The sequence below is a fragment of the Gekko japonicus genome, unplaced genomic scaffold (genome assembly GCF_001447785.1).
Source record: "Gekko japonicus isolate JY-2015 unplaced genomic scaffold, Gekko_japonicus_V1.1 scaffold147, whole genome shotgun sequence".
NCBI lineage: Eukaryota > Metazoa > Chordata > Lepidosauria > Squamata > Gekkonidae > Gekko > Gekko japonicus.
The window spans coordinates 1407170-1434547 of NW_015163607.1; positions in this window are offsets into that span (position 1 = coordinate 1407170).

Consider the following 27378-nt stretch of genomic DNA (forward strand, 5'->3'; position numbering starts at 1 on the left):
GATTGGATTTATACCCCGCCCTTCACTACCCAAGGGAGTCTCAGAGCGGCTTACAAACGCCTTTCCCTCCCCCTCCCCTCCCCTCCCCACAACAGACACCCTGTGAGGTAGATGGGGAAGAAGAGAAGAGAAGAGATTGGATTGGATTTATACCCCGCCCTTCACTACCCAAGGGAGTCTCAGAGCGGCTTACAAACGCCTTTCCCTCCCCCTCCCCTCCCCTCCCCACAACAGACACCCTGTGAGGTAGATGGGGCAGAGAGAGCTCTGACAGAAACTGCTCTTTTTCAAGAACAGCTCTTATCAAAACTACGGCTTGCCCAAGGTCATCCAGCCAGGTGCAAGTGGAGGAGTGGGGAATCAAACCTGGTTCTTCCAGATGAGAGTTTGTGCACTAAACCACTACACCAAACTGGCTCTCTATTTTATATGTATGTGCAGTGACATAGTCAGGGAGGCCAAGTTTCTCTCTTCAGTGGGAGATCTCATGCCCTTTGTTGGTGTTGCCTGCTGCCACCCAGGTGGCTTCCATTTCGTTAGAACCATATGGTGTGTGTGTATGTATTTATATATGTATGTACAGATAGACAGACAGACAGGTGTGTGTGTGTGTGTGTGTGTGTGTGTATAGGAGCTGCGGTGGCTCAAGTGGTTAAGACGCTGAACTGCAGGCTGTGGAAGGTCAGTCGTTCAGCAGTTCGAGTCCCGAGTGTGCCGCATGACGGAGTGAGCTCCCATCTCTAGTTCCAGCTCCTGCCAACCTAGCAGTTCAAAAGCAAGAAATTGCAAGTAGATAAATATGTACCACTTCATTGGGAAGGTAACAGCGTTCCGTGCGCCTTGGTGTTTAGTCATGCCAGCCACATGACCATGGAAATATCTTCGGACAGCGCTGGCTCTTCGGCTTTGAAATGGAGATGAGCACCGGAACCCTAGGGTCAGATTCGACTGGCTTTCGAGCAAGGGAACCTTTACCTTTACCTTTACCTAGTGATATGTGAATTATTCATCCACTTTGACTTTGAATTGAAAGAGTTTGGAAAAGCCTAAAATATTCCCTGAAAAACTGCTAAAAATTATCTTTCCTGCCTATTAATAAGTACTGGTTGCCAAATCTGCTTCTGCTTCAATATTTCTCCCCTCTCTTCCTTGCTTAGGTCATCTATCTTCTTGCCTGCACGATCCTAGCCAATTGGGAATCTCATAGTGAACATGATGGTATCATGGTACTGAATAGGCAATGCGATATAGCTGTGTGATGATGTAATTTAGTACAAATGATGCCAATTAAGATAGAGGCAAATGCTTTCTGGTTAGGACATTTCATGACTCCAACAGTTCAATCATTGATTGCTCTCTCTTTCTGTTTATGAACACTTTCATGCACACTTCCAGTTTTAAAAGGTAAAGGTTTCCCTTGCTTGAAAGCCAGTCGAATCAGACTCTAGGGGGTGGTCCTTATCTCCATTTCCAAGCCGGAGAGGCAGCGCTGTCTGAAGACTTCTCCGTGGTCATGTGACCGGCATGACTAAACACTGAGGTGCACAGAATGCTGTTACCTTCCCATCAAAGCAGTACCTATTTATCTACTTGCAGTTTCTTGCTTTCAAACTGCTAGATCAGCAGGAGCTGGGGCCAGAGACGGGAGCTCAATCCATCACGCAGCACTAGGGTCTTGAACTGCCGAGCTACAGGCCTTCCAATTTAGCCCCTGAAACATTACTGAGACTGAAGAGAAGTACTTGTTTCCACTGCTTAAAGCATTTACAAAAATTTCAGCTTAGTCTTAATTGTTACGAATTGAATTCCATGCAACAATTTTAAGTAGTGGTTAAGAGTGGCGAACTCTAATCTGGAGAACTGGGTTTGATTCCCCACTCTTCCACATGCAGCTGCTGGGTGACCTTGGGTCAGTCACAGTACTCTCAGAGCTGTTCTATCAAGAGCAGGTATCTCAGAGCTCACTCAGCCCCACCTACCTCACAGGGTGTCTGTTGTGGGGAGAGGAAAAGAAGGAGATTGTAAACTGCTCTGAGATTCCAAGTGAAGGGTAGGGTAGTGTACAAATCCAATCTCTTCCTCTTCTTTGCAGCCAGATCTAGAGGATGAATGGAAAAAGCCAATGGATTTGTTCACTCATGATTCTCTGATACAAGGTATAGAAAGAAAATTAAATACTTCAATTGAAAATAATTTATAATATCCTTCCCTATATCCATTTTGTAAAGGAAACGATACATTCATGCTAATTTGTGTTCTAACTGTGATATGTTTCTGGGCATTATCGTATCAAGCATGGGAATCATACCATGGTAATACCAGATCATAGTGCCAGGAAGTTTGATAACATGCTATTGAACACAATTTTTAAAAATCTAGATGGCGTAGGATGAAATGCAGTGCTGAAACTTCAGCTCATAGAGCTGACTAGAAAGCTACAACCAATTCATGGGGAGTATTGTTTGTCAAAGCTTGTGCCAAACCAAAAGAATTCAGTTTTGTACATACCAAAACTACACGTGCATGGAAAATCCACATATTGACCCATTCATACAAAATGGTAATGGTGCCTATTGTGACTATCATGGGTAACATGCACTCCCTGTGTTGGCCTCCTGGTACGTCTGATTATAACCTCTGAAAAAGACTTTTGCTATCTCAATGTGTTGAACATCCTTCACTCATCTGGCACTGCAACACCAAAGTCTTTGTTGGATCTTGTCATATAAAATCTCAATCTCGCAAAAGTTAGCTGGAACTGAATCCTACAGAAAACAAGTTAGTCAAGACCAAGCCCCATTCCATTGGTTTCTGTGGGGCCTTGGTTGCAATACAATAGTTGCTGGCATGTACCCAGTATGCTGAGATCCATGCTATCTTTTGACTCAATAGCTTTTACAGCCAAGAACAGAAGTACCGCCACATGAAATACCTGTTGATCAAATATGGCTTCATCAGCCTACACCTGTTCTGTATGTTAGCTAATGCATATCATTCTGACAACTTAACAGAGTTCTGAAGTTCTGCAGCTGAAGAGACTCACAATTCCACTGTTTCTGCTTTCTGATATCTTGGCAATAGGAAATATTATCTGAATCGGACTGCAAAGCATTCAACATAGTTGTCAAACTGTCCATTCTCTAGAAGTATGGATTTTAAGTGGAAGAAGAAGGAAATGCAACTCCAGACAGTGAGGGAAACAGAGAGAGAGGAAGAGGAAGGAAAGAAGCCTTGAACTTACAACAAATTTAAAAAGTTATTATTGAAAATCTGTGGTGAAACAGAACCCTTAAGTAGAATTTTTATTCCAGGTTTCTCACACACTCCAGGCTCCCCTTCCTCAATTATTTATTTATTTGTTCAGAGAATTTATTTATTTGTCCCCTTCCTCAATTATTTATTTGTTCAGAGAATTTTGTGTTGCATCTTTAGAGACCTGCTTGAGTGAGCTTATAAGTAAAAACAATTCCATAAAACCATAAAACATAGTATTATTCTCAAAAATTAGCTGAGAGCATACACAATAGTCATTGAGTAAAAGTGTTCATAAAATCTGGGTAGAAATAGACTTAAGATCCACCCAGATGTGACTGAACTCATGGCGTCTAAAGGTACTTTTGACAGACCTTACTCGGGTTTGGAAGTCATTTTACGCACGTTTATAGATTCGCCCAAAGGATTGATGGAGAATCTAAGTAAATTGCTACTAGGAATGGAGAACTGAACAGTGTTGAAACATCAGATAAGGTGGGAAGAAGACTTACAGATGGAGATCTCTGAACAATTGTGGACTGACATTTGGAATTCTCCTGCTAACCGCTCGAGAAATTTTAACGTCCAATTACAACTCTTTAAATTGATCACTCGGTGGTACTTCACACCAGAGAAATTGCATAAAATAAACCCGGTGTTAAACCCACAATGCTGGAAGAAATGTGGAAACATAGGCTCGTATTTCCACTGTTGGTGGGAGTGCCCCGTCATGCATGCATTCTGGGTAGAAGTTTTGGGAATAATAAGCGACATTACTTCCAGACAGTGAGGGAAACAGAGAGAGAGGAAGAGGAAGGAAAGAAGCCTTGAGACTTACAACAAATTTAAAAAGTTATTATTGAAAATCTGTGGTGAGACAGAACCCTTAAGTAGAGTTTTCATTCCAGGTTTCTCACACACTCCAGGTTCCCCTTCCTCAATTATTTATGTATTTGTTCAGAGAAGTTTGTGTTGCATCTCCAGAGACCTGCTTGAGTCAGCTTATAAGTAAAAACAATTCCATAAAACCATGAAACATAGTATTATTTTCAAAAAATCAGCTGAGAGCATACACAATAGTCATTGAATAAAAGTGTCCATAAAATCTGGGTAGAAATAGACTCAAGATCCACCCAGATGTGACACGGGGAGTTCTGTGTCTGAAGATTCCAAGCATTTAATTTAATGGCATCTGCATGGATGCTGACTTCTGATTAGGGCCACAGTGAAGTGGGAAGAGGACAAGTTTTCCCCTCTGCACTATCTGAAGTGGCCCCAGAGACCCGCTATTTGCCTTGTTAGGGCAAACATACAGACACTCCATATGTGTACCTTTTTTGTCTCCAGTGGGCAAACAGCAGCTCAGTGGGGATATTTGAGGTTGGAAAAACTGCTTGCTGTAATGACAGAGTGTTATGACTTGTAGGAGAATGCTGTTATGCTGCTTTGCTCTTTTTAATAAAATGTATATATATGTGACACGGGGAGTTCTGTGTCTGAAGATTCCAAGCATTTAATTTAATTTAATGGCATCTGCATGGATGCTGACTTCTGACTGGGGCCACAGTGAAGTGGGAAGAGGACAAGTTTTTCCCTCTGCACTATCTGAAGTGGCCCCACAGACCCACTGTTTGCCTTGTTAGGGCAAACATACAGACACTCCATATGTGTACCTTTTTTGTCTCCAGTGGGCAAACAGCAGCTCAGTGGGGATATTTGAGGTTGGAAAAACTGTGGAAGGAAAGGTTTAATGTTCCCATGCTGCAGTGGATATCCAGCTCATAACTCTACATGCCTGCTATTCAATATAACTATAGTTTGGGAGCTCATGGAACTCACAGTTGGAGAGACCAGACTTCCATTTCTGTTGCCCACCAAGTAGTAGTGGGGTGGGGGAGGGTTAAGAAGTGGTGTTTCACCAATAGTATAATGTCACTTCCAGCAAATACCCAGAAGTGACGTCATGTCACTGACATGATACTGTCACGATGCTCTGTGAATTTTACCATAGAGTTTATTGCAAATGCTAGAATGCTGCATCGACATCATGCCAGCAATGTGAACTCACTTCTGGTATTCACCATCGGCATGATGTCATTCCCCTCTGTCCCCAATCCCTGGCAAACCTAATCATGGTGTAACTTCTTTTATGGCATTCAGAGCCACCTAGAGTTCAGGTCAGGTGCTAACTGGATCTATTTTGGATTTCCACCAAAGTGCCCACTATGAACTCTGCCTACCTGTCTTATCTCTTACTAAGGTCAGGAGGACTCATATCAGGTCCTCCCTTAGGCATTGTACATGGCTGCATGCACAGTCATGACAATGTCTGGAGATGCTCTGAACCAAAGGAACTACATTTTCCCATATTTTCCCACAAGATTGTATCATATATTGTTTTACATCCCAGCGGAGCCCTGTTGCAGCATCCCCAATTATTTCCAGAGTGGAGTGTGCGGGAGACATTTGCCTACAGTAAGCCCAGTGAGTTTTATAAAAATCTTATTCAGGTGCAATGACTTCCAATATTGCTTTGCTAGTAACAAAAGTTTTTCCTTGAGATCCATTCTGCAGAAGGTGCTCTCACTGGAAGTTCAGTTTTCTATGTCAAAGGAAGATTTCATCTAAGCTTTCATGGAAGGGTGGCTGATTGGAGCTGCTACACCACGCTGGCTGGGTTGCTGGGTAGGTAAAGGGGAGGCAGGGATGCTTCTCAGAGGTAATAAATAGATAATATAAATAAGCATACTAGTAAAAATATTTAGCATTAGGGCATTAAAACCAAATCCACATTTTAATGAAGCTATGCCATTGCTGCTCTTTAGATTTGTCAGAATTTCCCACAAAAGGTTCCTGCTCAACAGAAACACCCAATGCAAGCCAAATAGAATTTTGAGAAAACTTCATAAAATTCTGATCAATCTTTTAGTTGAAATTGGGTTTTTTTGTTCAAATCAGTATCCGAAGGGTCTATAATGAATATTGTTGCCCAGAGAGAATATTCTCATGCTGTCTGCATATACTGAGCAAATCACAGGAATAGAGGGAGTCAGAGAAACTTCTTGTTCCATATTTTAATATATGCCAGAAAATCTGTTCTTTTAATGTGGACATTTCTAGAAGGAAACAAACAGGTGAATGGACTGAAATGTCAAGCAAGTTATAAATGTTTTTCTCTCTCTTTTTAAATAAACACTTGGCAATGTACTACTGGATCTGAGGGTGTCATGGCATTTCAATATAGAGTTGCCTGCTCTCCGCATATTTCACAGCTGTTATGAGAGATAATTAAAAGCAGCCAGTCACCATGGTGTTTAATTGACTGTGGCTTAACAATATGTGCCATTGTATTCTGAGCAAATGTGGTGAAAATGTCATGTCTTTTGAGGCAGAAGACCAACCGTCAAAACAGTGAGCTGTTTTGAGTAATAGTGCCGTAAGTAAGTAATAGGGCCGGGAAGGTGTTGTTATTTGGAAATAGCTACACCGGGGATCCATTTGCTGAAGGAAAACCCCCAACATTGCATTGGGTGCTAAGTTTATTCTTTAATGAGTGGTAAACCTGAAGGCTTGTGTGCCCTGTAACTGGCCATGAGGAAGAAATAGGAACCAGTTTGCATGAGATAGGTAAAAGGTAAAGGTTCCCTTGCTTGAAAGCCAGTCGAATCCGACTCTAGGGTTGCGGTGCTCATCTTCGTTTCAAAGCCAAAGAGCCAGCGCTGTCTGAAGACGTTTCCGTGGTCATGTGGCCGGCATGATTAAACACCAAGGCGCACAGAACGCTGTTACCTTCCCACCAAAGTGGTACCTATTTATCTACTTGCAATTTCTTGCTTTCGAACTGTTAGGTTGGCAGGTGCTGGAACTAGAGATGGGAGCTCACTCCATCATGTGGCACACTCTGGTCTCGAACTGCTGAACTACTGACCTTCCACAGCCTGCAGTTCAGCATCTTAACCACTTGAGCCACCGCAGCTCCTATTTGCATGAGATACACTAATGTAAATAAACAGGAATCTAGTGGCACTTCAAAGATTTTACTCCCTCATGAGCTTTCCTGGACTAGAACTCACTCAGTCAGCTGCAATTTACTGGACAAAGCATGCCACAAAAGTTTATGTTGGAGGGGAGGGGAAATCTTTTAAGTCTTTAAAGTGCCACTAGATCAGAGGCCTCCAACAGGTTGCTGGAGAGCTACTGGTAGTTCATCAGCTGTTGAAGAGCAGTTCAGGCAGCCCTTAGAAGATGTAATGGAACATATAATGTAAAATCAATGTCTAACAGTTAATATTAATAGTAACTAATGGTAATAAAGGCTAGGCTTTAATAAGAAAAGTATACAGTATGTAAAAACCTTGATAATACTATGTATTTTAAATGCTGACTTTGTGTCTCCCTGTGTGAAAGCAACTGAAAAGAGTCTTGCCTTCAGTGGGGTCGAGGGAGCAACTGTAATATTAGCAGCACTGTAGTAGCTGGGGATGTTTTCATTACGCAGAAGTCGTTCTCATTAAATGAAAGGCTGATGACCCCTGCTCTAGACTCCTGTTTGTTACTGTTGCAACAAATTCAGTGGATTTGTCCTTGTATTAATATTCTGAACCAATATAACCAGTGCTAGTGACTAGCGCATCTACATGTTCACCGAAACTCTCTCTTACCAGACTCCTTTTCTATACATCCCCTCCCATGTAGCAACCTTGTTTGCCAGGGTAGTGTGGCGGTTGGAGCATCTGACTAGGATGCGAGAGACTGGGGTTAAATCTCTATTAAGCCCATGATGCTTACTGGGTGGCCTCAGGTCAGTCACATATTCTCTGCCTAACCAGCATCACCGGATTGTTGTGAGGATACACTAGGGAAAGTAGAGCAGTATATCCTACCCTGAGCTTCTTGGAGAAAGGGTGGGGTAAAAATGTACTAGGTCAGTATACTATATATACTTATTGCATGAAGGATGAATGGCATACAAACCATGTTTTTGCCTGTTCCAAAGATATCATGAAAGTTTAAGAAAGATTTCATTTTGAAGAGAGAAGAGCTAAATAAGGACAGCACATTCATTCTGTTGTCAATAAACTTAGAAAAATAGTCTGCAATTGGTCATAATTATGTCCCATTCATCTGACAAAGATTCGTCTATGCGTCCAGACACTCAAAATCTGTATTACAGTAGAGCCTAGCTAGATATTGCAGCATCCCCATGTCCACCACAGGAATGCACCACCATTTTAAGGCTAGGACTTTCTTCTTTCAAAAACACCATACTATATGTGCTGCTCAGGCACCAGGGCAGCCGGATCACCCACTTTGGCAGGAGGCCTCCTACCTCCTGCTGGCTGTTCCCCACCACCACTTACCAGGGCAGTAGGGGTGGAAATGCGCCTGGGTGATTAGCATTGTGCTGACACCATGACATCACTTCTAATGTGACCTGGAAGTGACATCTTGTGTACGGTGACACTCCAGCATTTATCCTAATCTTTGTGGATAGACCATAGAATTTTGGGCAAATGCTAGAGCATTTGTGGTGATGTTATTTTTATGTCATGCCAAAAGTGATGTCACCATGTCACCAGCAATGTCACAATATCACTGGCGAGCCCTCCTCAGTGAGTCTCCCGCCAGTTTCCTGGCTAGTACCAGTCCAATCAGTGACATTGATAATGCTGACACGTACTTAATCAATCTACAGTTTCCACCAGGCACCAGAGCAAGAATGTGCAAAGTATCTGTAATCTAATTTAGAACATTCATGTAGCACAAACATACTTATCTTTGGGAGTCAATCAGCAAGGCTGCAATTTTAAAGTTACAAGCTGTACAGGCCACCCCCTCACTTGCACACACACATTCAGCAGGCTTGAGTCTGCCAAAGAAAACAACTTTATTCTTTTTCTTTCAGATGAGTTGGACAAATGGTAGACAGGGGAGGGGAGAGCCATGGGAAAGCAATGCATCGATGTTATGCAGAAAATTTGCAATGCAATTTAGAACGATCTTGAAAGCTTAATAAAAAGTAGACTTTTTGGTCTGACAGTGCTATTCATAATTTTCAATCAAAGTTTGATTCGCATGGAGAAGTGATTACACATCACTAATTAAATTCCAATCAAGGAAAAAAATCAGAAAAGGAAGCATGGCTGCATTGCAAAATATGCATGGCATATTGCTCTGCGTAGGAAAACAATGGATTGCATATTAGCTATTGGCTTGAGGCAAAGTGGAATCATGCACTCCAATTTTGTTTAGAAGTCAGAAATACTTACCAGCACTTCATTAGGGCTGGGTGTTAGGCAAAATCTAATTGGCACAAACTCATTACCGTACATCCTAAATTCTCCTAAATTTCCCAGTAGTTTAGGAGAGGAAACTCGATAAAATCTTTGTGCTGTTTGTCTTTCATTTCCCTTCCAGCATTGTCATCAAACTGCTCTGTGATTATGATCCAGATCTCTCACCTCTCTTAGTTTCCAATGTTTCGTCTTCTTGTCTAATCAGATCATCACTGAGAAGCAAACATGTTCTTCAATCCTTTGTTGTATCAGCATGAGACAATCTAGAACCTTGCACAAATGGAAATATAGAGAAAGGACTGCCGTGCCCAGTATCAAAAAAAGTCGTAGAACTGGTTGACATCATTAAGATGGCTGATGTATGGTTATTAACCACTTCTGTGAGTTATCCAAGTTAACACCAGTGTATCCTGCATGTACTTGAATAAGGAAGATGAACTCTGGGACAAGTAGAAATGCTGTCCATTAAAAAGAAAATAAAAGTATTTGTTCTTACAGTCCCTGAAAATTAAGTGCAATGCAAGGTGAAGTAATATTTGTCTCTGATCCAAGTTCGATCATAAACAGATACTCTGAATACTTTTGATCAGTTGTTCATCAGGGAATGATGAGAGGAACAGTTGCTAAATCCAGCCCTGATTCATCACACCTAGTAGCTGATCAGAGCAGTATTTAGAGTATCTGATTGGGACTGCTGGATTGGGAAGGGGAACTGTGCTTACAACCATTTTATTTTATTTATGATTGTTTGATTTTATATTTTATTCTTCATCTAGTTGTGGATGAATGCATGGAAGCTGTGTAAGGGCATGTACAACCAAGTAGTATATTTGAGTTTAAATGCTTACTACCATGAAATCTTTTTTTTAAAAAAACCAAACCTTTGATGGGTATGCTGATTTATTGTTTCTTTCTAGTGAGAGCACTCCTTTTTAATTTGTTTGTATTTGGTGAACTCTGCTAATTTAAACAATCAAGATTTCCATAAAATCAAGGAATGCATGTACTGGAACTTTCTCTTACTTACGTAGCACAGCATAACTGAATAGCTATAGTTAGATTAATGTTTGTTCAATTTGCTAAAATTAATGTATGGAATGGAACATATATACAAACTTTTCCTTTTTTGCTTGTTTGATGTTGGGTGGAAGAAGAGGTGAACTGGACATTCTCTTTTATCTGTTCCTTTCAGCTGCTTTTAATAATTCCTTACTGAAACTCAACCGGGCACTACATTCTTTTAACTAAGCTGTAAGAAGGAATGTATTCTGCTGATATACAACCTAAAGACATGAAAAAAAAGTCAGATTTGGATTCAGTTCAGACATCCCTTCAGCATCTTGAATAAGAATCTTTAATGGTAAAATTAAATCTTACTTGTACTAATAGTTGTTCATGTTGGTGGGAAACATGGTCTCAATGTCCTCTCTAGCAATTTTTGGTGTGGAGATATAGCTTTGTGATAAGAAGGACTAGTGATATATTTTCTCAAAAATGAGAGCTGGGAATTCAGAGGAACTAGCACACTGTGGCACTAGATCATTCTGATGGTATAGTGTTGTATTCTTGTCATCCAGGAAGAGCCAAGGGAAGGAAAATGGTGTCAGTGTAGGTGTAGGCCCTTTTAAAATGCACACCTTTCCATCCAGATGGCTTCATAACACATTTGGACTGCATGTTTTCTGGAATGATTGTACTAAGCCAAGTTTGAGAGAGATCATACTGAGGACAGGAAAAGCTTGCAAAGTAGAGTAGACAGTTACAAAGTGAGGTTGTGTGGGTAATCTCCCCCCCCCCGAACCATTGAAGGTTGGAGCCAAAGCAGAGAAAAATCCCCATATGGATGCAGTCTTCCTTTTGCTTATTTCAAAAGTTTTCAATTTCGTTTGCTATCTCTCAGGTAGCAAAATGGCAAGGTAGTATACAATGCAGCAGATTGCAGCTCTTTCTCTGCCTGCCTGTTCTAAAACTTTGCTTACTGAAAATGAAGGCACCTAAACTTTAAATGTCACAAGTATGCTGAATATAACAATTAAGTATAAAACTATGGCCCCGGTCACACGGGAGATTTTGGCCCGGGAGAGGGACGGATCGGGGGCGCAGCAAACGGGCGCGAGCACACCACAACATCTGTGAATCGGCTTGCACCCGTCCCCGATCCGTCCCTTCAGGCCAATAATGCACTGTAAAAAAGAACCACCCCCAGAGGAGGACTTACCTGGGACGCCGCATCAAGGGCGGCCGTGGGATCGCCGGCGCGCTCTTTGTTCGTAGCAATCCCGGCTCCCGGCCGAACTGTGCATGCTCACACATGCACAGTTCGGCTGCCTCGCTTCCCTGTCAGTGGCTTCCCCCCGGCATCTGATCGTGCTGGGGAGGAAGTGCGCGGCGGCTCAGGGGATCTATGTGATCCCACCGCCGCGTGTCTCTTTTGGTGCGGCTTTAAAAAGCCGCACTTTGCCCGTGTCCCCCCCCCATGTGGCAGGGGCCTATGTTGGTCATAAAGGTGCCCCTGGACTCAAACTTTCTTCTGCTTCTTCAGACCAACACAGCTACCCCACCTGAAAAAATTTTGTATGCTCAGTCTTAAATTACACATTCTGTGCTGTAAAAACAGTGGAATAAATTTCGGTTTGATAATGAAGTATGTATTGCATCTATTGCAATCCCCCCCCCCCAATTCAGGGTTTGTTTTCCTGGGGGGGGGGAAATGTGTGTTCCCTCCCCCCAAAGCCTTCAAAACTTCCAGAAATTGTATATCTGTGGTTTCAAAAAAAGTGACCACATCATCATCACTCTTTGCTGTACAATGTTTTACCAGTTTAACCCTTTGATGATGAATACAGCAGGTTTTTCTGAACCCTGCTTCTTTCACACCTGTCTTCTTCACACATCCTCTTCTTATGGAGAGAGAAAAGCAAAGGTCATGACTATATGATTGCTGTTATTCCAGGTAATACTGTGTGTGCTGGCTTAGCTGCTCAAATATTGGCTTATTTAAAATATGTTTTATATATCGTGCTATTAACAGTCATGTGTACTTCTAAAACATTCCACGTATACTCTATCAGTTGGAATGGTTCCTGAGATGAGCAGCTGATGTTTGTTTCAAGGATGAGTCATACCTGGATTCAATAAAGATTGAAGACCAAGAGTTCTATGTAGGACAACGAATACCGTTCATCTCCTTGCAGGTCTGAAATCACAAGGCTCAAGTCTGTTTAACAATGCCATTGGGGGAACTGGATGAGAAGCCAAGTTCATTTCTTGGCATGTGTGATGCACAAATCTGGCCAACATGATTTTGAACATTCCAAATGTATACTACCTAAAGAAAGAAATGATAATGGGCTGGTATAGAACCAGGGAGATCTTCCAGTGTGGCAAGACTGTGGCTCGGCAGAGTTCCATGCAGGTCCCCAGTTCAAGCCCGGGTCTCTAGCAGCAGGTGTCAGGGAAATTTTTCCCCTCTGCCTGATACTCCAGAGCCATTGCCTGTCAGAGTAGACCATACTGTGCTACGTGGAACAATGGTCTTAGCAGCTTTGTGAATGCATATGTGACTTGTGAGTGGGAAATGATGATAAAAAATTAAATGGGAGAAGAATTTTGTGAACTGGATGGTTCCATAAAATCCATTAAGTGAGCACATGTACCACTGGATGGTGGCTTTACTTGACAGCAGCAGAGTGTGTTGTCTACAGCCATGAAATTAGAATTATATGACAATGTCCTGGAGAATTTCAGCTCTTGTTGAAAAGTTTTAACTTTTTTGACATCAGTATAGATGCTTTGTGAAATCAGAAACATCTAAATGGAGAGCGAGTGTGATGTAGGTGTTCAATTAGGGATGGGAATGAACTGAGAAAATGCAGTTAGGTTTGTGGTCCATGGCCAGGTCTTCTCTACCTGGCCGCCAAGATTGGTGATGATTGGATTACAGGGCCTGAGTTAGAGCCCCCCAAAGAAGGTGGCCCCAGAAAAGTGCTTTCTGGGAAAATGACAGGCATGGGTTCAGGATGTTCAGGTGTATATAGAATGGATTCTGTGCAAGCTAGAGACATCAAAGTCACAGGGGACCTCCCGTAGATGTTCCTCTACATACCCTCCAAGTTCTGCCCCCTCTTGCTTTTTGTTTTGTAAACATTTAGATTGAAGGGAGACTGCCTGTTTGGAAATGTATCCATTCACATACCACCACAAACCTCTTGAAAGTTCATGGAACGTTCATGCCCATTGATCTGCCATGAAATTCAGTTAGTGAACCACAAACCACCCAACATTCATCATGAACTTTAGTTCGTGAGCCAGTTCGTGCCCATGAGTATCAACCTAATGTCTAGGAGACCCAGGTTCAAATCTCTACACTCTCAGCCTAACATACTCTAATCTAGAAAGCCAGTGTGGTGTAGCGGTTAAGAGCAGTGGACTCTAATCTGGATAACCAGGTTTGATTCCTCACTCCTCCACATGAAACCTGCTGGGTGATCTTGGGCCAGTCACAGTTCTTTCAGAACTCTCTCAGCCCCATCTACCTCACAGGGTGCCTTTTGTGGGGAGAGGAGGGGAAGGTGATTGTAATATGCTTTGAGGCTTCTTAAAATGGAGAAAAGTGGGGTATAAAAACCTTCTTCATAAGGAAATTTATGTATTATGTGGGGAACAGCAGCAAGGTCCTCTCTTACTCTTCTCTTACAAATTCTGCAAGATAGCATTTTGAGCCAAAGAACACCTGAGTGATGTAGTTCTACAGCATTTCCATGTACAATGGATGACTATGGTTTTGCATCTACGTTTTGAGTGTCTATTAAGTACTCTGAAGACTCAAAGGCATTTTCTGAGTGCACATGATAAAAGCTCACCGAAAGTGAGGGCTGATCAGAATGAAGTGATGATATAGCATTTCCCATTACTATAAAGAACCAGTTTGGGTATCTCTCTGTCTCACGGGGCAGGAAAGCTGTTGTCTATGGAAACTTCCCATCTAGGTTTCTTTGAGAAACAGACATGGAGGCAGCTGGGCCTCCTGCCTAGGTCATGAGATATGAAAATCATATGGCTGGAAGTACTCCAAGTTGAGACAGGTGTCTGTGTTTAGATATGTGGAGGCTGGTAGGTAGACTAGCAGAGCAATCCTAAACAGAGTTACACCCTTCTATCTTCATGGGTGTAAATGGGCTTAGAAGGATGTAACTTTGCATAGGATTGCACCATAAGTATCCTAACAGTTCTGGTGTTGCATGGAAATTAACACATATGCAACAATCCATAGACTTCATGGGGCAGAATGCCCCCGGTTCTCCTTCCTACTGCAGCCCACCGAAGCCCTCCTTCTCTTCTTGGGCATTAGCAGACTGCCAGTAATAGAACAGGGGGCAAAGTGGGAATTGCAAGCAGAAATACCGTTCTGTCATAGGACCTGCACTGTTGTATACATGCCAAATGTAAACTGCATGTTCTCTTGGGATTTTCCCCTTTGCTGCATTGGCCACAAGATCATTGGTCCACACTCTGAATTTGTATAGGTTTAGCACCTGTTTACAGCATCCTAGATAGTTACGAACCCTGTACATCTAACATTACTCAGCCACAGTTTCGGGAGTTTAGTCTGGTCGACAAATATGTTTAAGTGTGATAAGAGTACCCTCTAGTGGTTGAGAACTTCCTTTACGGAATTTAGAAGTTTGTGTCCCTATGCTATGACCAGAGGAATGAAGTCTCAAAGTTGGTGGTGGAGAAGTCCCTGCCCAGTCACTTTAACCTAAGTGCCTTTGGATCTGTCACAGCTAAAATCTTCCTTAACAGTGGGCAAACTCAGCCAGATACTGGTGTTAGCATTCTCAGGGTTTTTACTCTTGTGCAAACTGTGGTGTCACAAATCTACCTGTGGACCTCTTTGAAGGATTCCTCTTTTGCTAGAGTGGTCTGGGGAAGCATGGTGATGTGTGCCATTTTTTCCATGTGTACTGTCTCTGCTTGGTGGGAATAACTATTTTTCCTCTGTGTAGTATTAGCTGGTACATTCTGAGTGTGTTTGTTCAGCTGTGCAATAGCAGTGGAGTTTCACTTTCATTTCTGTCTGCTCACAAATCATTATTGGGGGTATGCCAGATGAAATGAAAAAGACTGCACCTGCTGGTGAAAGACATCAGTAGAGGGAGACAGACAGATCTCCCCGGGGAGGGAGTTCCAGAGCTTTGGTGCTACAACGGTGAAGGCCCTTTCTCGGGTTGCCACCTGTCTAGCTTCAGATTGCAGAGGCAGTCAAAGCAGGATGGTTGGAGTGAGCTAGTAAGTTTGTATGGGGGAAAGCAGTTCTTAAGGAAAGGGGGGGGGTCTGTGGCTTGCCCAAGTCCAGCAAACTTACCGGCGGGAGAGGCTCCGACGTCTCCGGGAGCCGGCTCCGGATGCGCGTGTGTGCCGCCAGCACGTCAACGGAACCATATGGTTTCCCCCCCGACGATCTGGGCCACGCCCCCAACGTGAGTGCCGTGGCGATGCAGCTTTGGGGGGCGGAGTTCCCCCCGGGGCCCGATTCCGCCACGGTGGAAATCGGGCCTCCAAAGTGGGGTTTTCCCCGCCCCCCACCCCAACTTGGCAGCCCTATGCTGACTGCACTGTACTGTACTGTTTGAATATGTGACAAGTAAGGCACTCACAATTGTGTACCAAGGAGCGATAACAGGTATGTGGGGGAGAGGGGACTGTGCAAGAATATGCATGCATGGAGTTGTCAAATTGAGCCTAGCAACCAGCACAAGGGTTGGGGGAACATGGGAGGGGAGGGATGTGTGATGGTGATGTTTCTGATGTTACTTCCAGGTGCAACCTGTAGCTCTAGGAATCACTTGAAGCTGCATTATAAAACCATAGAATTTCTGGCGATTCCTAGAGCTACAAATTGTCACTTCTGGGTTGCACCTTTCATTTGCTCTGCTGCAATCTACATTGGAATGAACAGACTTCTAAAACATATATGGGTTTGTTATACAGCTGCTTTAAAAGGAATATTTAAAGCAAAATACAATCTTCTCTACATCATGAAGGAGCCAGTGAAAAGGAATGGGGTGCAGATTTGAGTGAAATGGCAGGGTATGCAAAAAAAAAAGCCCCTTTCTTTTTGACTAACATAAATTGGCAGAAACTTCAAGCAGTTTCTTAAAAGCTGCTCAGAGTTGCATTTCCCCTTTAATATTTTCTTCAGATTGTAATGTTGACTGTCTGGCAAACATCCAGAACTTGGGTACAACAGAAGAGATTTAAACATGCACTTAACTTTTCTGCCTGTGGAATATAAATGTAGAGATGCAGCTGAAACTCATATTCCCTGTACTTGGGATGTGATTTTCAGTGGCTCAGGATACTCTTCTCCAAAATGAAGGTCCCTATTGTATCTCTCAACCAGAGGAGAACCACTTTAGCTTCCTCCTCTTCCTCCTCACCACCTCAGTCTGCTTGTTGCTTCTTTTTTTTTTGAGGCAGCACAGGTGCAGTACATGATTCTGGCTGCCCAGTCAGTCCTCAGGTCAGAGGAGAAAAGCATCCTTGCCCCCTCCCATGTCTTGGACAATGACTGAGTACTGTCTCAGGCTGGGCTCTTTTGGTAGAAAAAGCCCAGCAGGAACTGATTAGCATAATAGGCCACACCCAACAGCAGGAACTTATTAGCATATTGGGCCACACCCCTGACAGCACAGCTCATTAGCACATTAGGCTGCACCCACATGTTACATGGTTAAGACGCTGAACTGCAGGCTGTGGAAGGTCAGTAGTTCAGCAGTTCAAGACCCGGGTGCCGCAAGACGGGGTGAGCTCCTGTCTCTAGTTCCAGCTCCTGCCAACCTAGCAGTTCGAAAGCAAGAAATTGCAAGTAGATAAATAGGTACCACTTCGGTGGGAAGGAAACAGCGTTCCGTGCGCCTTGGTGTTTAGTCATGCCGGCCACATGACCACGGAAACGTCTTCGGACAGCGCTGGCTCTTCGGATTTGAAACGGAGATGAGCACCGCAACCCTAGAGTTGGATTTGACTGGCTTTCGAGCAAGGGAACCTTTACCTTTACCTTTTACATGTTACCAGAAGTGTGGTTATCCAGCCACACCCACCTTTTTGCTTCTTATTCTGTTTACCTTGTTTGTTGTCAAAACCAGGGCCTTTTTTGTAGCAGGAACTCCTTTGCATGTTAGGCCACACACCCCTAATGTAGCCAGTCCTAATGCGTTGCTGCTGTTGGGTGTGGCCTATTATGCTAATGAGTTCCTGCTGGGCGTGGCCAACTTGGGAGCCAGCCGGAACTCCGTTCCTGTGCGTTCCTGCCCAAAAATAGCCCTGGTCTCAGGTATACCCACTGTACCATGGGATAGTTCTTTATTTATAGGCTCCCTCTCCAGAGATCTGCTGGCTGCATTAGAAGTTTTATATCAGACATCCTGGGAACTGCTGATTTATTGGAGAATACCTCCATTTATTCAAGTCCATTTCCAAGATGGGAAGTGGTATTATCTATCACAACTCAAAAATGTTTAACATTCATTCACTGTAAGAATGATCATATCCATAATTTGCAGCTTGGCCCCAGAGTACAGATCATAAGAACTGCATAATGGGGCTGCTGGAGAATTAGGCGGATGTGGAAATTAGAGGGAGAGGAATTTGGAGAAGTTTAAAACTCTCCCCCCTAAAAAAAAAATGTAAAAGTTGCCTGTGCATGTTCACACCTCACATAAAAAAACTGTGGCCAGGCTATCGCAGCCTAACACAGGACTTGGCTGAAAGGGTGGGGGGGAGAGGAGAGGCTGGGATGCAGTGACTAGGGTTGCCAACCTCCAGGAGGCAGATGGAGATCTCCTGGGATTACAACTGATCTCCAGGTGATAGAGATCAGTTCCCCTGGAGAAAATGGCCACTTCTGCAGGTGGACTGTTATGTCCGCTGACTGCCACCAGAGGCCAGCGAATACTCCCAAACTTGACTCTGTAGAAACAATAGGGACTAGGCTCCTAGTCTCTCCACTTGGGAACCAATAGGACCATGGCGGGAGATTTGAACCCAAAAATGGGACCTAGGGGAGTGTCCCCAGGTGTGTATATAGTTGGCCAGCCAGCCAGTAGTTGTGGTCTTTGTTGTGTACGAGTAAACCATGCTGATCACTGCATCTGTCTCTGTGGTTTCTACATGCGGCTAACCCACTACACTTCATGGACTGTATGGCATTATACCCCACTGAAGTCCCTCCCCTCCCCAAACCCCACCCTCCTCAGCCTCCACCCCCCAAATCTCCAGGCATTTCCCAAGCCAGAGCTGGCAAGCCTAGCCGTGTCAGAGCTACTGGGGCTGTGGCTGCAGCACCATGATAGGTGCACAGCTTTGCCAAGGCTGTCTGCCACCAGGATCAGTGGTGGTGGTGGTGGGGCACTTCCTTCGCTACCCCCTACCAGCTGACCAGAGGAGGCTCAGAGCTGAAAGTGCTTCCCGCATTCCCAGCTCCAAGCTCTGCATCAATTGACCTGGTGCCTGGGCTTTCTGGGTGGGCAGGAGAGACCATAGGGGTGGTCAACAGGAGGGGAAGCATCATCTGAAGGGAACTGGAAAAGATGGGTGGGAGGGAAGGGGGAATGGGAACCGACAAGGGGGTTGCTGGAGCCAGAACAAATGGGGACAGGGAAGCAGGGGCCAGTGAAGACAGTGTGGGGAGAAAGACCAGTAGAGAAGAAAATGAGATTTCTCCCTCCAGAAGTCCTCCGGAGTCTCCTCTATTTCTGAAGCGTCTTTCCAAAAGCTTTTGGTGCCCAAGGGAACGTTTCTTCTGACGTTAGCGGAAATAAGTAGGAGAGAACCAGAGAAGAGAACATTTCTATTTATTTGTAACTTAACAGTTCTAAGGCCTCACTTGGCCTTTCTGTGGTTAGTGCCTGCATCATTCTGCCTCTTCAGAGCCAACATGGAAAAGGCTATTTATGCTTTCATACCTCCATCTAAAAACAGAACGCACCTCAGGAGCCATCTGCAAAAACGGTTACGCGTCGGGACAACATATTCTAAAGGAGGGATTGCTGAGCGGATGGGTTTGTTCTGGCCTCGTGTGGCACAGCAATATTATTTTGTTCTCCCTGAATCAGAAGCATCAACATTCAGGGCTAGAAAGAGCAGAAATGTTGGCTTGATGCAAAAACAGTGGGACATTTCAGTTTAATTTGTTGCAGCAGAGACTCTGTTATAAGGGAAACTTTTTTAAAAAATTAAACTGAAAATATAATTTTAATTGTATTTATGTGGGGCTTTTAGAAATATACTTTCGGTCTCTGGGGCTTTTCAGGGGAGGCATGAGAGAGAGAGTTATAAAACTAGAAAAACTGGATGGAGAGAACGTTTTCCCTAATCCCATAATAGAGCCATCTTGGTGTAGTGGTTAAGAATGGAGGACTCTAATCTGGAGAACCAACTTTTGATTTCCCACTCCTCCATATGAAGTCGGCTGGCTGACCTTGAGTCAGTCACAGTTCTCTCAGAGCTCTCTCAGCCCCACCTACCTCACAAGGTGCCTGTTGTGTGGAGAAGAAGGGAAGGAGATTGTAAACCACTCCAAAACTCCAGGTAGTGAAGAGTGGGGTATAAAACCAACTAAAAAAACCCACTAAAACACGCTGACACCCGATGAAGTTGTTCCTAAGGTAGCCCATCATTGCCGCAAGGGGCCTGTAGGTCTGGGGAGGGAGCATCCATGGTAGTTGAGCAGTATCAATCAAGCCTTTACTTCCAGGCACAGCATGGGGCTTAACACCTCGAAGGACTGTTTTACATGCAGGTGAGGATAAACAAAGCCCATGGTAATGCTGGCAGGTTTGCCCCAAATTCTACTAACCAGGGTAAACTGCCTGTTAGCACAAACACACTAATTCAGGGATGTTTAACTGATGTAATTCAGTTGTTAATAAACTGTAAAGCTGCATATTTCTGTACTTGTTTGGGGGTACTGGTATAAAAGATTCCTCCCTACCCCTCAAGGGATGCCAACCTCCAGGTGGACCATTAGTCACTTCAATTTTTTATTTTGTTTACTTCATTTATACCCCACTTTTCTTCTTAGTGGGGATCAAACATAGATTACAACTCTCCCCCATTTTATCTTCACAACAACCCTGTGAGGAAAGTTAGGCTGAGAGTGCATGACTGGCCCAAGGTCACCCAGTGAATCTCCATGGCAGGGAAGATTTGAAATCGAGTACCACACATCCTAGTCTAAAATGCTAACCACTACACTGTACGGGCTCTTTAGGGGCATGCTATCACTACAATTGCTTATTGTTTCAATAGTACCTTTGTCATGGCCTGACAAAATGTCTCAGGTGGATTTCACGTGTTCCTAGCTATAAAACGTAAGATGAAATGAAATTATTGCATGGCGTTGTGTGTGTGGAATAGTGAATAGCCAGGAGATCCAGGGAGGGGGGGGGTTGTTTGGCTGCTGAAGCTGTAGCTCTTTTTTGGCACCACTAGGTGGCAAACTGTTCATTTTTTTAGGATGAGAGTGCTGTGACTTGCCTAAGGTCACCCAGCTAGCTTCAAGTGGGGAATTGAACCTGGTTCTCCAAATTAGAGTCCGCTGCTCTTAATCACTACACCAAACTGGCTCTCATGCTATAAAAGGTATAATTATGCTATAAAACAATAGCATACTTATTACAATTACAATCTGGGCATTTAGGAACATAGATCTGGAATGCTCAGCTTGTCAAGGAAGGGAGGGAAGAGTTTGGAACATTGCATTGTGCTCTAGTAAAACAGTGGGATGTTGGCTCAGGGAACTCTCAGGTTCAACTTCTACAAATATTTATCTCCCTGCTGTACTGGATGAATGGTTTCATTGTCTCTCATGGCTTGTGTGTGACAAAATGTTGGCTGGAAATAGAAAAAGCACATTGCAGTGTGATTTAGGAAAACTTTTCATGTGAATTACGACTGTTGGTTCTGCCTCTGAGAAATATATTTACTGAAATAGATTTTGGCTGGCTTTCCTCTGCTGTTGACACTGACAGTTGATTGACTTTTTTTTACAGTTGATACACCCACAATTGACACTTGATCTCTACATGAAAATATATATGCATGATGTCCAGATTTTGCTATTTATTCTTAATATTGACGTTACATCATTTTATATGCTGGGTTTCTAGTCCTCTTTCTTTTCCTATTCATTTGCCTATCACCTGTTATAAAACTGCACAGCCGCTAAAATAAGATAGAACAGTAAAACAGGTCAAACATATCCCAGAACATATCTGTCTGTCTGTCCATCCGTCCATCTATCCACACACTCTCGCAGGGTAGGGTAGACACCAGGTGAACCTCAAGAGGGATAGCATTCAACAGGTGAGGAGCTATCACTGGGGAAAAAATTGTCTCTGGTCACCACCTGCCTAATCTCTACATATAAGGGCATGGGACAGTGAGTTTGTGAGGAGGATCTTAACTGTTGGGCTAATGAGAGAGAGAGAGGTGACACCAGGAGCTTATAACACTTTTGGTATTATCTAGAAAAGCAGTCAGTGCAAAACACATTCGTATTTGTTTTCACGTATAACTTTGTCTTCCTATAAATGACTATGAACCGTAAAGCTGGTTAATAATCAACAGAACAGAGGCTTTGCCAATAAGACTTTAAGAGAGGGAAACTTTTGGAGACAGTAGGAAATGGTTAACGCTTTCACTTTTACTAGCCAACTGTCTGCAAACAATCCATCTCTACCTGTCATTTTTAAAAACAAATACATTGTGGAGTTCACACAGTGTCTGATTCTCCACCTGAGAACACAAATGGCAATTGCTTGTTATTATCTGTCAATACAAATGTCAAAGCAAGCTGTGAACTATCAGATTAAAAGAAAAAAAAGAAAAAACCAAAGCCACTGGCCGCCCTCCAGGTATGGTATTCCATCATACCTCCTGACAAATTCTGCCCATGAACCAAATAAGTTACAAACTATTCTGCTCTGTCACACCTCTGATATGTAAAAAGACAGGTTATAACGATGCATCTATCCTGTGGGAGAGGGGAACAGAGTGAACTTTGGAGAGCTAAGTATTTTCCCCCAAGGATATCCACAATTCATACAGTGATCAAATATAAAATTTGTTTTATGGGTAATTTCAAAACAGAATACAAAGAGATGCCTTCTAAATGGTATGAACTGTCAATTGACCTGCTGAAAACTTTTGTTTGACTAACCTTTTGACTGATCCTGCAGTTCAAGAATCTCACTGTAAAATATACCAGAAGCTGTGATTTTTGTAAACAGGATGCTTGAAGAGAGAACTTACCTTGCTCATAATAGCCACAATAGGACCCCCTATCAAGCCTTGATGATTTGTTTGCAGGGTTTTTTTAAAAAACAGTATTTTGAATAGTTTGGGACCTGGGACCATGTAGCCATTCTTTTGTCATGCTAACTGTTGTGACTTAATTGGAAGCACTTGATTAACATACACAAAAGCTGAGCCTTGGGACTTTGATTGGCAAACTGAGCAAGACTGGAATACTAGAAAGCTGAGCCACGTAGGTCATCTTCTGTCTTCAGTGCAGCCCAACATTGGGACTGCACCTGCACTGGTCAGCCACGGACAGGATTTCTTCCAGCTAAAAGCTATCTGAGGAGGTGCTTCTCCCCCTCCAGAGCCGACATAATGGCCTTTCCCTCCCAAACCATCACGTGCTGCAAAGGCAGGCACCCCTTTCTCTCTCTGTTCCTTTTCTGCCACCACATAGATAGGAGCTTTTCAGCTTAGCTGCCTTTTCGATTGTTGTTCTTTCCTGAACTTGGCGTTTCTTCACTTCTCCAAGGGTTCTTCCCCCTTCCTGGCTTCTTCTTTCAATGGAGGTTTTTTTTTTTCCTGTGGGGGATCATTTGTCATGGGTGAGGGTGACTTTTGTCAACCTACCCTTCAGTTCTTCCCTTATTCCATCACTTGTGGTGCTCAAAGTGATTTCAAGGTGTTTTTCAAGGAGTGTACTAAATGCACGACCAAAATGATCCACAGTGATGACCATGAAATTTGTCTCATATGTTTGGGAGAGTCACATAATGTGGTTGCTTGCAAAATTAGTCAGGGCTTTATGCCTAAGATGCATTTGGACAGGGCATCCTGATTGAAGGCTGCACTATGGGAAAAGGCTCTGTCTTCCTCAGGCCTGTCCAATTTGTTTCTGGGATCGAAACCTCTGCAACTGCCCTCCTTGAGCTGGTCAACCTTGTCAGTTTTGGTACCAGAGTCCCATTCCAGACCATCATCCATTATATCAGTTCTAATGGTTCTGATGGCTAAGAAGAGCCTAAGAGAGCCGCTTTGGTTTCCTCAGCCTTGGAATCGTGATGTCCTCAGTCTCCATCCCCATCAATCCCATCCTATTCCTTGTCAGAACCACCATCCCCCAAAAAAGCAGAAGAAAATCGAACATAAGGAGAGACACCGCAAACATCCATCACCCTCCCCAAGGCATTCCTCCGAAGAGCAGGATGTCATTCTGGTGCATCTGCATACCCCATCCCCACACCTTGACTCTCCTGTCAGGTCACTTTCAGGATATGAAGAGGACCAATTCAGTCTCCCAGAAGGGCAGCTGGTACAGTCTGAACCAACTATGCCTCTGTCATGATCTGGGCTGTGCTACCAGAGGCCTCCTAGGCCCAAGGAGCCTGGCTAGCAGTAGGTGAGGCTGGGCCTACAACTCCCAGAAGCCCCTGGGAGGTTCTGGAGCCAAAATGGACCAATAGGAAAAGAGGAGGGCTGGGAATAAAAGTTCTGGAGCAGCAGGAAGAGCTGTTCTTTCTTTCAGAGGGCAGAGCCAGGAGAAAGGCTGCTGCAGGGGAAAAACCCTCATCCTGAGGGAGGGGTGAGTAGTGTAAGGCCACTTGAGATACTGAGCTAGGGAAAGTAAATTTAGACGCGTTAGGGCATTTGATTTCTTTTCTTTTCACCCACTTACTGTTATTATTCTGCACCTTGTTGTTTGACCTCCTATAAAATAAACCTTTTCCTTGTTTTACTCTGCCTGGTCCTCACGCCTCTTATTCGGCCTAAAGGGAGGTCTGAAGGTCTTGGGAGGGTGCTCCGGGCCTTCTCAAGGGAAACTAAATCCAGAGTGGTGGCAGCATCAGGTGACACCCCACCTGAGCCGTGACAGCCTCCCTCATGGCAACAGGCCTGTCCACCTCAATCATCTTCATATTATATTTCACTGGCATATCTACAAAACAGTCACCTAAGCACTGCTCTCAATGATCCCAGCTGCCTCCTTCTGTACTGGGTTTCAGGCATGATTTGGGTGATTCTAGGGACCTGGAAGCCCACTCTTCTTTTATGCCACCTGATGCAGACCCTGAAGATGAAGGGACTATGGCATCTTGTTATAGCTCCAAATACACTTTAGAACTGTCTCTAGTCGACAGAGTTGGGGATTTGACCCCTGTTTCCCCAAATGAAGACCTGTGCCTTTATGGTGAGTAAATGCTCAGGATGGCCAAGCAGTAGATATTGATGTTTCCACATCTGATAACTGGCCAAAGGACAACATTTTTGGCCATCATTTCCCTAATTTTCCTGGTATTGTGATGTTTCCTATTTTGGAGGGCCTCACTGACCTGATGGCCCTGATTTGGCAAAAGCCAGCATCTACTCCAGCAACTTCTCACAGGGTCAAGAATTTACACAAAATGAAGCAGGACTCAGTGTAATATTCTGACAAATCATCCACTTCCCTCTTCACTGATCACTGAGGAAATGCAGGTGCATCAAAGGCTTGGTCAACACTCCTGACCTGCTGATAGAATTGAAGCTTGGATTCGCTTTGTTAGAAGTTGTACTGTTCTGTGACCCTGAATTTTAGGATCGCAAATTACCTGGCCATTATGGGCGGCTATCAGCTCTTCCTATCTGGATACTCTTCCTGAGGAGCCCAGATCTCTGACCAAACTAATTCACTCCAAAGTTGGCACTCTCTGGCCCCAGCTCCAGCCAACCTAGCAGTTCGAAAGCAAGAAATTGAAAGTAGATAAATAGTACCACTTAGGTGGGAAGGTAACAACATTCGGTGTGCCAGCATTTAGTCATGCCAGCCACATGACCACGGAGAAGTCTTCGGACAGCACTGGCTCTTTGGCTTGGAAACATAGATGAGCACTGCCAGCTAGAGTTGGATTCGACTGGCTTTCGAGCAAGGGAAACCTTTGCCTTTACCTTAGGTGATATGCACTCAGTAGAGGCCCCCACATCAACATTCTCAAGTTGCATGCAGTTAGATTTTCCCTTACCTCATCTGCAAAGCTGCATTGTAGTTGGCAAAGGACACATTTGTGGAACATGATGTGTTGGACGTGCAAGCAAGGAAGGATGCAGATGTGGGCAAGGCAGTCTCCAGTCACCCCTCCTCCTTTGGTGAGTAGCGTGTTAATGTCCCAATGTAGGGCTGCACTGAAGACAGAAGATGAAGACAGAGGTCCAATCTGCATTGGTCTTTCCGGCTGCTGTGCTGCCGATCCCACATTGTTTCACAAATTTCTGTCTGCATCTCATCTTGCATCCATATTCCTATTGTTTCATCTCAGCATCGTGTTAGCCGAATTGCTTTATCTACAGCAATTGGCAAATTTAAATCTGGGTGCTTGCCAACTATACCAAGGTCCTGTTACCATAAACAGGTTACCAGAGAAGGAGTCGAGGCTGGTGTTAAAATAACGGTCATTTACTTAAAGAATATAAATCACATACAAACAATACTGATGCGCTCACACATTCAATCAAGTCCCTTAGAAGTAGAGTATTAAAATAAGCATGTTTGCATTAGCAGGTGGGAGTGATGTGGGGTGATACTTATCTGTCCTGAAGCTTTGTTCATTCCAATGAAGAATGGATGGGAAGAAATAAAACTCTAGGGATTTATAACACACGACTAGAACCAGCCAGCACGTGTGGGTCTCTTGACTGCAGATCAAGACATCAAAGTAGAGGCAAGGGTTTGAGTATAGCAAGCTGGACAAAAGAGGAGTATAAAGCAGACAGGGGTTGTTGCAGGGGATGCTAGCTAGGAAGGGCCAGGTGAATGGTCCTTACCTTTTATAGGTGGTCTTTTGGGTGGGTGGCAACTGTGCCAACCTGTGGACCCACCTACCTATTAGTCCATCCCAAAAACAATGCTATTGGTTGCGTGTAGTGAGGGATGGCTACCTAGAGGGTTGGACAATATTGTAACCTAAGACCAAACTCAAAGGATGGCATCTGGGCAAGTGTGAAAACTTGGTGTCATGGTGCTCCCTTGAAGTGCAGATGAAGCTTGGCCCTTCCTCTGGTCATAAAAGGTCCATCTGGCAGGAAATGCCAATGTAGAAATAAAGCAGAGATGTGGCATACGTGACTGTCAACAATTCAGCAATGGGGGCTGCTTCTTCTCAAGTTGTTTTGCTGACAATAATGGAGATGTGTGCTTCCTCACCAGGCTGGTAGCTGTGTAACTGAAACCTCATTCACATGTAAGGCTTGTGCATGCACCTTCTATGTGTATTATCACAACAGATGATTTGTACAGCTTTCTGAGCCTGTGTGTGTGAGTGTGTCCAATGTCCATTGTGTGTGTAGCAGCTAATATAAGTCCATAAAGCAAAATATCAATCTCATTCCTTAGCAATCAGCTGTCTGCATCATTTTATTGCCCTCTAGTGGCGACTCCAACGTAACTACGGCATCTCAGCGTTATCTGGATTTGGTTTTAAACTGATCCAATTGCTCCCCCCCCCCATCCTTGAGTCGCTGTGAGCAATAAGCAGCCCCCCCCCCAATCGTC